Source organism: Paramormyrops kingsleyae, chromosome 4 (genome assembly GCF_048594095.1).
Source record: "Paramormyrops kingsleyae isolate MSU_618 chromosome 4, PKINGS_0.4, whole genome shotgun sequence".
Taxonomy (NCBI): domain Eukaryota; kingdom Metazoa; phylum Chordata; class Actinopteri; order Osteoglossiformes; family Mormyridae; genus Paramormyrops; species Paramormyrops kingsleyae.
Window position 1 is genome coordinate 39,036,834 of NC_132800.1, and position 13,563 is coordinate 39,050,396.

The 13,563-nt window shown below is 44.1% G+C and overlaps 1 long non-coding RNA gene across 1 annotated transcript; it reads left to right on the forward strand.

The window, feature by feature from the left end:
* The first annotated feature begins 1,684 nt into the window (after positions 1-1,684).
* LOC111859532 (uncharacterized) lies at positions 1,685-12,826 on the forward strand. Its single transcript, XR_002841840.2, has 3 exons — positions 1,685-1,803; positions 9,139-9,230; positions 12,610-12,826. It is a non-coding gene; the product is annotated as an uncharacterized lncRNA (long non-coding RNA).
* Positions 12,827-13,563: the final 737 nt, after the last annotated feature.

Consider the following 13,563-nt stretch of genomic DNA (forward strand, 5'->3'; position numbering starts at 1 on the left):
TGTTCGAGAGGGAATCGGATTCTCGGATTGGATTAAAGATCCACATTTCACAGCAAGTGAACGTAATAAGCAGAGAAGAAAACATTAATCAGAGCCGCCGCTCGTAATACATCTTTAAATATGTCCTCTTAATGCACCAAAGATGTCGAGGGACCGTCACCAGTCATTAGTGTGAAGTCTCCACAGCGTTCCATCAGGTGTTCTGTCAGAGTCCGGAACGTTCCGACACTGCTGTTAATCCGCTCACAGGACAGGACCCGCATCCTGACAGCGACTGAACACTCAGAACACGCGCGCATAATGGGGCAGGCGGGAATCGCTGCACATCTGCGTCTGATTCGTTTAGGAATTTCGGAACCGGGATGGGAGGAGTCGGGAGGGTGCTCTCCTCTCCTCCTACCATTCTGCGCCCCCCACCCCGTGAAACAGATTCGCTGTGAGACGTTTTTAATGCTGCACCCCCCCCCCCGCCCCGCCCCCCTCGATGTCATATTTAAACGGTCTTTTGGAGTTGAGATGTCCTTGATGGTGACGCTACTCCCGACTTTAATCTTGTACAAAACCTGGAAAAGAGACAACGGGACAACATGGTTGTGTTTTATTTTCTTTTTATTCTGCGTTTCTCACTGCAGAAGAAACGCCACCGGTGACCGTGTATGAACTGAGACTGAAAAAAAGGGTTATTCTGTATATACAGAGATTCTGATACGTTACATTGCTGTGTTGTACAAAGCAGATCTGTGCTTGTGGCTGTGTTTTTTATCTAATTTATTTTACAGTATTTTTGCTTCATTAAAACTCATGGGTTGTACACTAGAACTTGAATCATCAGTGTGTGATTTCTTGAGCTCGTGTGGCCCCTGAAGGTTGCGTCCAGCATCCAGGACTGATTCCCATGTCACTCCCACACTTTATCCATTTTATTTGGCTTCATTCATTTAGTCCTGGACAGCGACCATCATGCAGGTATTAAGTATGAAGAGTTGAACATGTAAGGCATAAAATGGGAAGTAAGTATCACTTCGACCAGATTCTGTGCAGCTTTCAGACTGGGAGAACAGTGGTTGAATGCTTGATGGGTATGAAAGCAGCTCAGCTGAGAAGATCTCCCAAAATTAAACAGATCTACATGGGTCCCTGTGGCAGGAGCCACCTGTCTCTGTTTGGCACCTTCAAACAGGCAGACACCAGGCCAGATAGCAGCACCATGTCATTCACCAGGCACCTTAGAAAGTCCATCCATCCATCCAGTCATGGTCAAAGTTGATGTTGCATCATGTGGGGGGGTAGGGGTGGTTATGTTTTTTGACAGGTTTGCTAAGTCAGCACCTCCCTCGGAAGATGGCACCCTGGGCAATTGCCCATCTTGCCCTTGCCAGGATCTGCCACTCCATCCATCCATCCATCCATCCATCCATCCATCTATCCATCCTTGTGGACTGCTTATCCAGTACAGGGTTGTGTTGGTCCTGGAGCCGGAAGTAGGGGGGCACACAGCACATGTGAAGCTGCCTGGCTGCCATGCCCCCCACACCTCAGAAATAAACGCCTCATTTTTGTATTGTGAACGAGCCCTGGGAATCCAGTCAGGGAACAAGCGTGTCACATGACGTGCTTTGAAGATACCAGTCCTGACTCTTGAGGGTATTTTTAGGGTACAGCCTGAGCCTCATAAGCAAATACTGTCAGACAGAATAATGTGACCCAGCACCCAAAACAGCAAGATGCATCAGCGGTCAGGAATGTTTGGCTGGTTAAAGGAAATATTAACATTTCTGGTGCTACGTGGACGTTGGCTTTATGGTAATGAAAGGTTTAAGTTACGTTTTAAGTGCTGGGATTTTCCGCTTATAAAACATAACTTTGCGAGTTTCGTGACTGATTCCACATGGCAGGAGCAGCGTGGCTTTGACGTGGGTATGGCAGCGTCTCTGTGCATGATGCTCTTGTGGTTCGGACTGTTTGTGGCTGACGTGTTGTCCTGTTTAATTTATTGTACCGCCCTTTTCATGAGAAATATCACATATGTTTATTTATGGACCCTTTTGGTTTCATATATACACTAGGGGACATGGGGGTGTGCCCGTGTGACCCGTAGAGGGATCCCCCCCCCCCACCGCTTTGCTTTCGGGAGCAACCAGTATGGTGAGCTACATATGTCTGTCAGTATCTTTTATCTGCTGGACCATCAGTCGCTGATGACCATTCCCAGGTATGTCAGACGTCTCTAATCTACAGAGGCGCAGAGGATTGTGGGCCACACTGTGACATCACATCTCAGAGCAGGGCTGCCTCAGTTCTCTGTGTCAGGAGTTTGCCCGTGTTTGTGAGGGCGATCTTCCACAGCCCAAAGTCCTGTAGCTCCAATTTGCATAGAGAATCCTTTAAAATCACCAGTTAGCAAAAAAGAGTAACATGAAAAATACTATCAGTGTATTTGATTACTGAATGAACTGCAAAGTACCTCCCACAAGATGTGGACAAGAGGGCCATCTCTCTCTGAGAAGTCCTGACCGTATGCAGGCTCACTTTGTCCAATCAAATAAATTTACACTGACAGACCTGATAGAAATTCCACTATCAGCACAGATGGATGTAAAATGTGACATTTGATACTATTAGTATTGCAGGGCTGATCATTTCAGACTGAATGTGACCATACAGGACAGTGTTTAAGGACAAATGTTCAGTCAGAAATGAGCTCAATGCTCAGGAATCGGCACCTGCATTGAGGTGTTTCGTTTGCACTATTTGTGAATGTGATGCAACTGAATTCAAAGTATAGAAGTTTCTGCCCAAGGCCAATTTCTGACCACAGACCAGTGGAAACTCAATAAACAAATTAATTCTTGGGTTATTGCTGATTCATAATGATGAAACAGATGAAGTCTCTCAATGCTAAATCAGTTCAAAGCTAACCAGAGAGGTCCAAGGTTAAGTGTCCTCTGGGGTTACTGACTAATACATGCGTCGTACTTGTTTCCAGGGGCAACAACCATGCCAAAAAATGAGAGAACGAGTTATCTTGAAGGCAGCATCAACAAAGCGAGAGTAAAGCAATGCTTCACCGCGCGTGCGGACCACAAGGCTGACTGCCAGAAAGTGACATTGAGGCTTAGCAGGAACCAAAACATGGGTCTGAACATCTCCCGACAAGGGCACTCCATGAAAAGGCCTCCAGGCCGGTAGCTCCGAACAACCACCATGACATGAGGAGGACCTCATGATGCTTTAGGAATCCACACTCATTCAGAGAACCAAGGAGACACAGAGAAACACAGCGGTGCCTGTGAATTTATCCCTTCATTGGCAAATCATTCTCTCATAGGCCACTACCTGTAAGTTCACAGGGGACCTGTAGGGGGCGACACAATGCTGACCAGCATGATACCATTATAAGCAGGATATTCCCCTCTCCCAGTTGACCAGTAGTCCACAGGGCACAGGACCCTCAGAGGGAAAAAGAGTCTTAAAACAGCAAGTCTGGCTTATACAGAGCTCACCCTAAGGCCCCGACACTCATAGTCATGCAGAACAAGCTCCATTTTAACTCATATGTGTATTGAAGACTGTTTCAGCGTTAATGTAGCATATCGAGACCTACTCCCCTTCGTATTAAACCACTTAATTGTTTAACTCATGCGGCCAGTACAGTTCGGCAACCCGTAAACAGTGAGTCAGTTCAGACATGTCTGGAAACATTCAAACATTTTTAGCGTCTGCGTGGGTTATGTTTTATTTAATGTTCTATTGCATTTAAGACTCGGAGGTGGGGGAAAAAAAAGTCAAAATCCCCCGTTACGTGGGAAATTCATTATTCATTCATTTATTGAGAGATGCTGGTATATTTAGACTGTGCTTATTTGAGAGTGCGCTATGCGTCACCATCCACTTTACACACCGTTAGAGTGTGTAAACTGGAAAGCAACACGTCGTGTTATCCAAAGGTGGAAAGTTCTGGTCCAGAAAGCACAAATCCAGACCAAGATTTTGTTTCAACCAACCAATAAAGAATCACAGTCACTGAGTATTCAACTGGTTGGTTGAAACAAAATATTGGTCTGGATTTTAACTTTCTGGACCTAAACTTTCCACCTCTAATGTAATCAAAGTCTCCAGCTTTATCTCCCTCTCCGTGTACATTTCTCAGATGAGGACCTTGCACGTATCAACTTTCCAACAGTGTGACACAATCCCATCACGCGGAGGAGCCGGCCCTGAACTCAACACTTCCACCAGTGTTTGCCGAAAGACACGGCCGTCACAATTCTGCCCTATTCCCTCCTAAGTGCTATCGAGGCTGCACTCAGCAACTGCCCCATGACTTACCTACAAAATGACAGAGAAGTAAAACACAGCCAAGCCATCAGATTCCCAAGTTTTTTAACTGCATGCTCGGTAATAAATCTAACAGCACAATGACATATGTGAGGTTAAGCAAACGGCTTCTGCACAGACAGAAGCAGAAACTTGCCCCCCACATTGAAGCTGTAGCATGTAGCTCATTGTTATGAGTCTGCACATTACGTCCAACTGGACGAAAGTTGCAAAATCAATCAAAATAGCTAGTTTTTATTCATAATTATATGCTCCTGTAGCTGGGACTCGATCTCCAGAGACTTATTAATTATGTACATATTAATGGAATGGCACCAAAATAAACCAATCGTATGATGAAATTCTCAAGAGAGGACATCAAAGTATATTTGATGTTGTACAGCAAGAAAAATCAGAGAATGACATACTGATTACATATTGTCTGTTTTGTTCACAGTTTTAGTTTATTCCACCCAGGAACAAGCAAGAATTCAAACACACTGTATTTAAAATGACTTTTTGTATGGCAGTCAGATGTATCCACACCATATGGTTCCTGCCTGCTCTGTTCTTACTTGCGTTTGGAGATATTTTTTGTGTTTGGAAAGAGCGGGGTGGAAATAAGATTTCTTACTTTGGCAAGTTATTGCGAACAAATGTGCTCTGTCATTGTTTAAAAGAAGAATTACAATAAAAATAAAGGCTCCCTCTATTGATGCAGGGCTACTTTACTGAATAAGCTTCTCAGAAGCACATATCATATTAGCAAGACGTGGCCCCACAGACACAGAGCAAACCAACACACCAGGCCGACATGGACCATTTCTGTACTGCGCTCCGCTGACATACAGCAAAAAATATGAATTTGTATGCTTATTTACTTTGCAATTTGGATTGTGTTCGCAAGACAAGACACACTGCTTCGTTTTATTAATGCAAACGAAGTCACGTCAGCGATGCAAACGAAGTCACCGCTCTTCACGAGGGAGCTGTCACAAGCTGCTCTCCCCGGCACACGGCCATCCTGCAATTAATTCCCTTCGCGTGCTAATCGAACATGTCAGCTAGACATATCAGTAGAATTTCTTTACTTAATCGAACCCAGGAAAGGCTTTGATAGCCTGATTTTGCAATCAAATGCGCAAAAAGTGAAACAGCACAAGTACATTCCTGTTCCAAGTAACTTTCCGAAGTGACAGAACGGATGGGAAGCACATGGAACGCAGCATCTCCTAGGACACGCTGCTCTCGTTAAAAGCATGTCAGTGCCAGTGGAATATCACGTTAATAAGTCCTGATTTACGCATACTGGTCATATATTTAGACAGTTTGAGACTGATAACCAGCTGATCTTGCCTGGGACTTACTGTAACCTGTGATCTCACACAGCAGCCCTGAGGTCTAGCCCGTGCTGAAGTGTAAGACAGGCAGGCGAAGGTAAAGCTGTCCTGTCAGGTGAATCCAGGCTGTATCAGTCATCAGAGATGGATCACGCAAATCTTTTTTTTCCCCGTTGCATTTATTGACCAGTCAGAGAATTATTGGAATCACTGTACATCCAGTAGGAGTGTTTTTTGTTTTGTTTTGTTTTGTTTTTTTTGGGGGGGAGGGAGGGGTGGGAATTCAAAGGGAATTCCATGTATAATAAGATGTCATGAAAGCGAATTCCAGAAGGGCGGCGTTTTGAGCCCCAGATGTGTTCTGGAGTTACCAGGTCACTGACATCCATTTTTCCAGCACATGGGATCATTACCATTCTCCAAAGAAGCGACATTCTGCCAGAATTCCCTGACACTGGGGGAAAAGGGCTGCCATGTTTATACCTGTACTGGGCGTCTACCAGACAATAAATTACATAAAGACAGAGCCTGTAGATACAGGCACAATGACCTCAATCTCTGTGTATGTTTAACATGCAATTTCATAACAAGCTATCTTGGGCATACTGTACTTGCCGTTTTAAAATATTTGTTTAATTCTTTAAAAGTTAATTTTACTCAAATAGTGAGAGAAAGTCAGGTGGCTACAGCAAACAGAATCACATGATACAGGCACTTGGCACCAATTAGCTTGGCACCAATCAGAGTCAGGCCAGACCTGATGGGGCCAATATGACCCAAAGCTAAACAGAAAAATCAAGGAAAAGCAAACAAATTTGCAGATGACACTTTGAGGAACAAATAAGTGAATAAACATGTGGACGTTATGGGTTTTGAGACCAGCGTGGACGCTGGGGTCTGGGTCACTTGTGGGAAACCAACACAGTACAACGTATACAAACTGCTCAGAATGAGGAACACATGGAACCAATCAGGATGGATAATCAGGGTCACCTGACTCTCCTTCCAGAAGGGCTGGCAGGCAGCTTGCTCTAACACAGATGTATCTGTGTATCCATGAAAAATAAAAACTAATCGTGCACGCTCTCGGCTGTTTGCCGTTATTTTCTTAAATGTTTCATTACTTTATGCATGTAATCCTTCAGTGCTTTATGCATGATCTTATACATTTATGCTCTCTTCTGTGATTTTTGCAGCCCTCTTATGTGAATATGTATTTTAATGCATAGAAAAGCATGACCATGACCTAGCATTTGATGCAGAAATGTTGACCCATTGACCCGACGTCGCTATGCATGCAGAATAACGCTGCAAGAGATCAGGAGGTCCTGCCAACCGAGGACCAAATCCCAGAGTAAACAGAGGTCATTTCAGGAAAAGTGATGTTACTTGTCTCTAACATTGCAGGAAGCCATGTGCTGTGACTTGTGTCTAAGAGTGCAGGACTCCATGTGATGTGACTTGTCTGTAACATTGCAGGACGCCATGTGATGTGACTTGTCTGTAACATTGCAGGACGCCATGTGATATGACTTGTCTGTAACATTGCCGGGCACCATGTACTGTAACACTGCGCTTCTCTGCAGTCAAACTGCCCAGCCGGTAAGCTCCATTATCACATCTGACAGCTGTACAATGAGCTCCTTTTCCCTCAGATGTAACTGAAACACGGCATGGTAGGAGACCGAGGCCAGGGGCACAGGAGTGATTCTAAGGGGGTCTAGCTCCCTCTCCGAGCCTCTGCACTCCTTCTCCATCTCCATAAACGTCTATTTTCAGTTCCTCTCTCTCTTTGTGCCTTGCATGCAAATACTCAATTAGTGCTGATTAGTATATATCGGATTTGCGGTAAAGATAGTCAGAATCATGGTATGATGAGAAACCAGCGATATGCCGAACATGTTCTAGGTCCTGCCTGCTGTCAAACCAGGGCCCACAGGCTTTAGGGATCTAATCAAGCACCTCTGTAATCTGTGGGAAGTTCAAGTTTGTTGACGTGAGCGAAATGGTTCTCCGTTTAGCAGGGTTTCAACTCTGCTGCTAGAGCTTCACATGATGACCTGGTTCCCACAGCACGGAAATGTGGCGTAACCCAGGTGAGGCGTGTTTCCAGTGAGAGGCACCAGGCAGTCTCCCTGGCATGGTCGATACGGAATCCGCTTCTCCGGCGGCCTGACCCGTGTGATCGTAGCCTGGGCCACGGCAGCATGGGGAACATATGGCTGGGTGACATTCTACCTCGTCGGAGGAGGAGCACCAATCAAACACCTGTCCCCCTGAATGTCCCCTGTGAAGCCCGCCGCGCTATCGGATGAATCTGATATCTGCATTGTAAGCTTTGGGGCTATTCCCCCCCCCCCCAAAGAGCCGACAATGTGCTTTCGTAAGACTGACCCCTGAGCTGACGGTGACTTTATGTGAGGAACCTCCTGGGAACTCCACATCAGAAAGAATTATTTCAAGGCTGCCAAAGGTTTAATCTGACACACAGCTCCGAACATGGTGCAAATCAGCATCCCTATTGGGCCGTGGAGAGGAATCTGGCAAAACTGCTATTAATTCAGCTCCTTGGGAAAAGGGCTCGCCGTGGCGACATACAAATCCCAGACAAGGTGGTCTGTTGTTTTTCAGGGCTGAGAAGAACATATCATCTCTGTTGGCTACCAAGGATTTTGCCCAGTGACAATAGGAGTGAGAGTGACTTGGAAATCTAACACTTGCCTCTTTGTTTGTCGTGGAAAATTAGAACGACACTCAACAGACTGTACGGCTCCTCTGTTATCTTTACAAACTTTCCGTTCTCTTTCTTCTCCCGCAGTGATGTGGACTCCTTTATGGTTATGGTGTGTTGCACACGGGGCTTCTGTAAACTAATACCCCAAGAGAATACAAAAAGCACATTCAGGACAACACAGCGCCCCAAATAAACACATGTTGGCATCGGAGCAGCAGGAGTTTAATTTTCAAGTCCATTGGTGCGATGACCCAAAATGGCATAAATGAGACCACAATGTGATTATTTGCAGGGTATATTTCTGGCCTGAACATGATCACAGCATTTAATAGCTGTGCTAAGGCAGAACTTGTGATGAAACTCTTACAAGAAGAAGCCCTTTAGATCCCCAAGTCCACACACAACTACATTTTTGTGCTACTTGCTGAAGCTGGCAACAATATATAAAGCTATAATATTCACAAGTACATGCTATATTTTTATTGATAAACACATATAATAATCTCCAATAGAATAAGTCATCACATGCCTGTAAGCCAATCACAGTCTTCACTGTCTGATTTTACAGATGACTTAACACTCCTACATTGCACAAATCAGGTTCTGCTGGATCTCAGTGATGGCTCATGGGGCTTGATCCTGGACTGTGCTTTTACAGGGGGCTGTACCCATTCCTGGGAGAAGATTATATGCTTGAGCAGACCTTGGGATATGGACTTCTAACATGCTGATGTTTTATCATTAAAGGTCTCTACTCAACCAAATACCAACCTCACAGCTTTCAAAGAGCAGCAAGTAGACAAGATGAAGATTGATTATGATTGCAAGTCCAAATTATTGTAAGTCCAGCTTGAAAATGATACTGTGTGTGTGATGCTTAGATGATGACCAGATGAGTGTTTGAAAGAGTTGTTAATCAAAAGGTTCAAAGAGAGCTTCACTGATGTGTTTGCAGCTACTTCTGTAAAAGCATGCAATTCCGTGTGCATGTTAAAGAAAGATAATTTTTAAATTTCCCATTAAGCAGTTATTTTTTCCTAAAAGGATTACCAAAATATGAATATCAACATAATACCCCAGCATTTTAAATGGAAGTAACTGTGAGGCCATGAAGCTTGCCCATTCGTAGTATTTCATTGCCACATGGCACTTAAAAAATTGTGCATAAAAAGCCATGAACAGATCACAAGCAAAAAGCGAAAGAAAGATCAGACTCAAAATCTTAAGTGAAGATCAGATTCATGCTCTGATTGGGAATGAGGTAAAGATCAGCTTCGTGGTCTGGCTGAGAATGAGGTGAAGATCAGTTTCACACTCTGACTGGGAATGCAGTGAAGATCAGCTTTATACTCTGGCTTAGAATGAAGGGAAAATTAGCTTCACGCTATGACTGGAAATGAGGTGAAGATCAGCTTCACACTCTGATTGGGCATGCAGTGAAAATCAGCTTTATGCTCTGGCTGGGAACGAGGGAAAGATCAGTTTCATGCTCTGACTGGGAATGAGGTGAGGATTAGCTTCATGCTTTAGCTGGGAATGAGATGAATATCAGTTTCATGCTCTGGCTGGGAATGAGGTAAAGATCAGATTCATGGTCTGGCGGAGAATGAGGTGAAGATCAGTTTCACACTCTGACTGGGAATGCAGTGAAGATCAGCTTTATACTCTGGCTGAGAATGAAGGTAAAATTAGCTTCACACTATGACTGGAAATGAGGAGAAGATCAGCTTCACAGTCATACTGGGAATGAGTTGAAGGTCAGTTTCACACTCTGATTGGGCATGCAGTGAAAATCAGCTTTATGCTCTGGCTGGGAACGAGGGAAAGATCAGCTTCATGCTCTGACTGGGAATGAGGTGAGGATCAACTTCATGCTCTGGTTGGGAATGAATGGACAATCAGCTTCACAATTATAACTAGGAATGAGATGAAGATGAGCTTCACATTCTGACTGAGATTAAAGTAGAAATCAGCTTCATGGTCTGGCTGGCAATGAAGTGATGATCAGCTTCACTCTGTCTCTGGGAATGAGGTGAATTTCAACTTCACACTCTTATAGGGAATGAGGTGAAGATCAGTTTCATGCTATGACTGGAAATGAGATGAAGATCAGCTTCATACTCTGGGTGGAATGAGGAGAAGATCAGCTTCACATTCAGACTGGGAATGAGGTGAGGATGAGCTTCACATTCTGGCTAGCAATGAGGTGATGGTCAACAGCACACTCTGACTGGGTATGTAGTGAAGGTCAGGTTCACGCTCTGGCTGGGAATAAGGTCAAGATCAGTTTTGCATTGTTGCTGGCCATGAATGGATAATCAGCTTCACATTGTGGCTGAGAATTAGGTGAATATCAACTTCGTGTTCTAGCTGGGAATGAAGTGTAAATAAGCTTGACTTTGGCTGGGAATGAGGTGAAGATCAGCTTTATATTCTGGCTAGGAATGAAGTAAAGATAAGCTTCATAATCTGACAGGGAATTCAGTGAACATTTGCTTCACACTCTGGCTGGGAATGAGCTGAAGATTAGCTTCACGTTCTGGCTGGGAATGAAAGAACAATCAGCTTCACACTTTGCAAATGAGGTGAAGATTATCTTCACACTCTGACTGGCAAGAAGGTGAAGATCAGCTTGCTGCTTTCACTGAGAATGTCATGAAGATCAGCTTCATACTTTGCATGGGAATGAGGTGAAGACCAGCTTTACATTCTGGCTGGGAATGAAAGGACAATCAACTTCACACTGTGGCTGGGAGTGAGGTGATTATCAGCTTCACACTCTGGCTGGGATCAAAGTAGCAATTAGCTTCACATTCTGACTGGCAATGAGGTGATGATCAGCTTCACACTATCTCTGAGAATGAGGTAAATATCAAGTTCACATCCTGACAGGGAATTAGATGAAGATCAGCTTCAAGTTTTGAACTGGAATGAGTTGAAGATCAGCTTTACACTTTGACTGGGAATGCAGTGAAGATTAGCTTCAAGCTCTGCCTGGCAATGAGGTGAAGACCAGCTTCATGTTCTGCCTGAAAATCAAGTGACAATAAGCTTCCTGATCTGGCTGGGAATAAGGTGAAGATCACCTTCACACTCTGCCGGGAATTCACTGATTTGGAATGCAGTGAACATTATAGCTTCAAGATTTTAATGTGAATGAGTGAAGATCAGCTTCACAGTCTAGCTGGGAGCGAAGTGAAGATCAGCTTCACACTCTTAATGGGAATGAGGTGAAGATCAATTTCATGTTTCTCTCAGAATAAAGTAAAGATCAGCTTCATGCTCTGACTAGGAATGAGGTGAAGATCAGTGTTACCTCCTGTTTGGGAATGAAGTGAAGATCAGCTTTACGCTCTGGCTGGGAATAAGGTAAAGATCATTCTGGAAATCTTTCTAAAGAAATATCCAGTCTGATTTTTAGTTTAAATATCTCTGGTGTGTGAGAGATTTTATGGGAAAGAGCCTGACTGTTTCACATTAAGGCATGCAGTTTCATTTTCTCATGCCTTTGTATCACATAAATGTCATAGCTGTCCAGATTATTTCAGAAACCTTTAGTTTTTGCAGGACCGATCCCATTCACGTTGCTCAATGGCTTGTTGACTGCAAGTTTCTCTTGCCCTCCTGTTCCATATTTTATGAACAGCAACATCTCCAAATTGCAATCCAAGACAATTTGCTAAGTTTGCAGGCATCATTAATGTATATTTACTACTTCCTAAACATACACTCTCCACCCTGGTCATTTGACCACTGGGCGCAGGTCCTTCCTGTAGCAGGACTGATGAATAATACAGATGGATTCATCTGGAAAATAAATAATGAGCATTCTCCTGCCAAACCTGCTGCCTGTGCACCAAATGTCCCCAGAAGTCCAATCGCAAAAAAAAACCCAGTTTCATCTCTTTTTTTAAATATTGAACATTATTTTAAAAAAGCATCATTACAGTATATGCTGGTCTTGTAAACAGACACCTTAAAGTAAACATTTCTGTCCAGTAAAGGAGAGGAGGGCAGGGTTTCTTACATCCTGACACTTGTTCAGCAAAGCACTGTGTGCAGCGGATCAGGAAGGGCGATGGTCAATGAGGGAGAGACACTGGGGACATAGGGGGCACTGGACAGATGCTAAACTCTGCAGGACAGTCTCTGCTTTGGGAAACACCCAGCCTCTGCTGCTGTGGTCAACGCAAACTCAGGGTGATGCAATGTTTGCAGGCTGGATGGAGGCCGGATTCCCCTCTGCTGGCTCCACTGGGCTCCGCTGATCATCCACGACGCCGACCCGTCAACCTGCCTGCTGGTTGTGCTATTCTGTCACGCTCTGCTTTGGACTGGAAGGAGTGCAGAAATAAAAAATGAGGACACTGCCATCCTCAGTACCCCAAGCTGCGAGAAAACGATTGATACATTAATAGCAAAGCTATACTCTGAAATGGAGGAACAAATATATTAATACCAAAGGTATACTCTTAGATGCAGGAACTGATATACTAATACCTAAGATATACTCTGAAATATATACTGTATTAATGCTTCATCAAAAATATTATTAAATCAGTGCTCTTCTCTTGTCTGTGGCACTGATAAATCACTGTCTTTGAAGAGCGGCAAAGAGCAGTAGCACTGTTTTATAAACTAACAACAGCCATTTACCAAAACACTGGCTCACCCCTCTGTCTGTGAAAATCTGAATTCATGAACGTTGAATTCAATCCCGTAGATAAGTGGCAGGCAGTTATGGCCGTTGGCTTGGGGCGCGCTTTTTGCTACCATGTATTTGTAATAACATTTCCTATTGTTTTGGAATCCCCACAGCAAACAGTTCTTGTTCAATTGATAAACTGGCTTCTCAAGCTAATATCTGAATAGCTGGGCTTTTATTGGGGCCTTTTGCGCTCTGGCTGCATATACTGCAGGCGTCAATATTACAGGCTAATTTTTTAAGCTTGTGTGAATTGCGAATATACTTGAGAATGTCATGATTATTAAATAATAATAAAGTCATATGATCAGAAATATAGCTAAGGTCCATACCGCCGGGGCTAGGGGTTTGAATCCTGCCCACAATGCCAGTGCTGGGGGTTGGGGGTTTGAACCCTGTCTACACTGTGGGGGGTGAGGGTTTGAATGCCTCCCACATCACCAGGGATGGGGGATTGAATCCTGCCC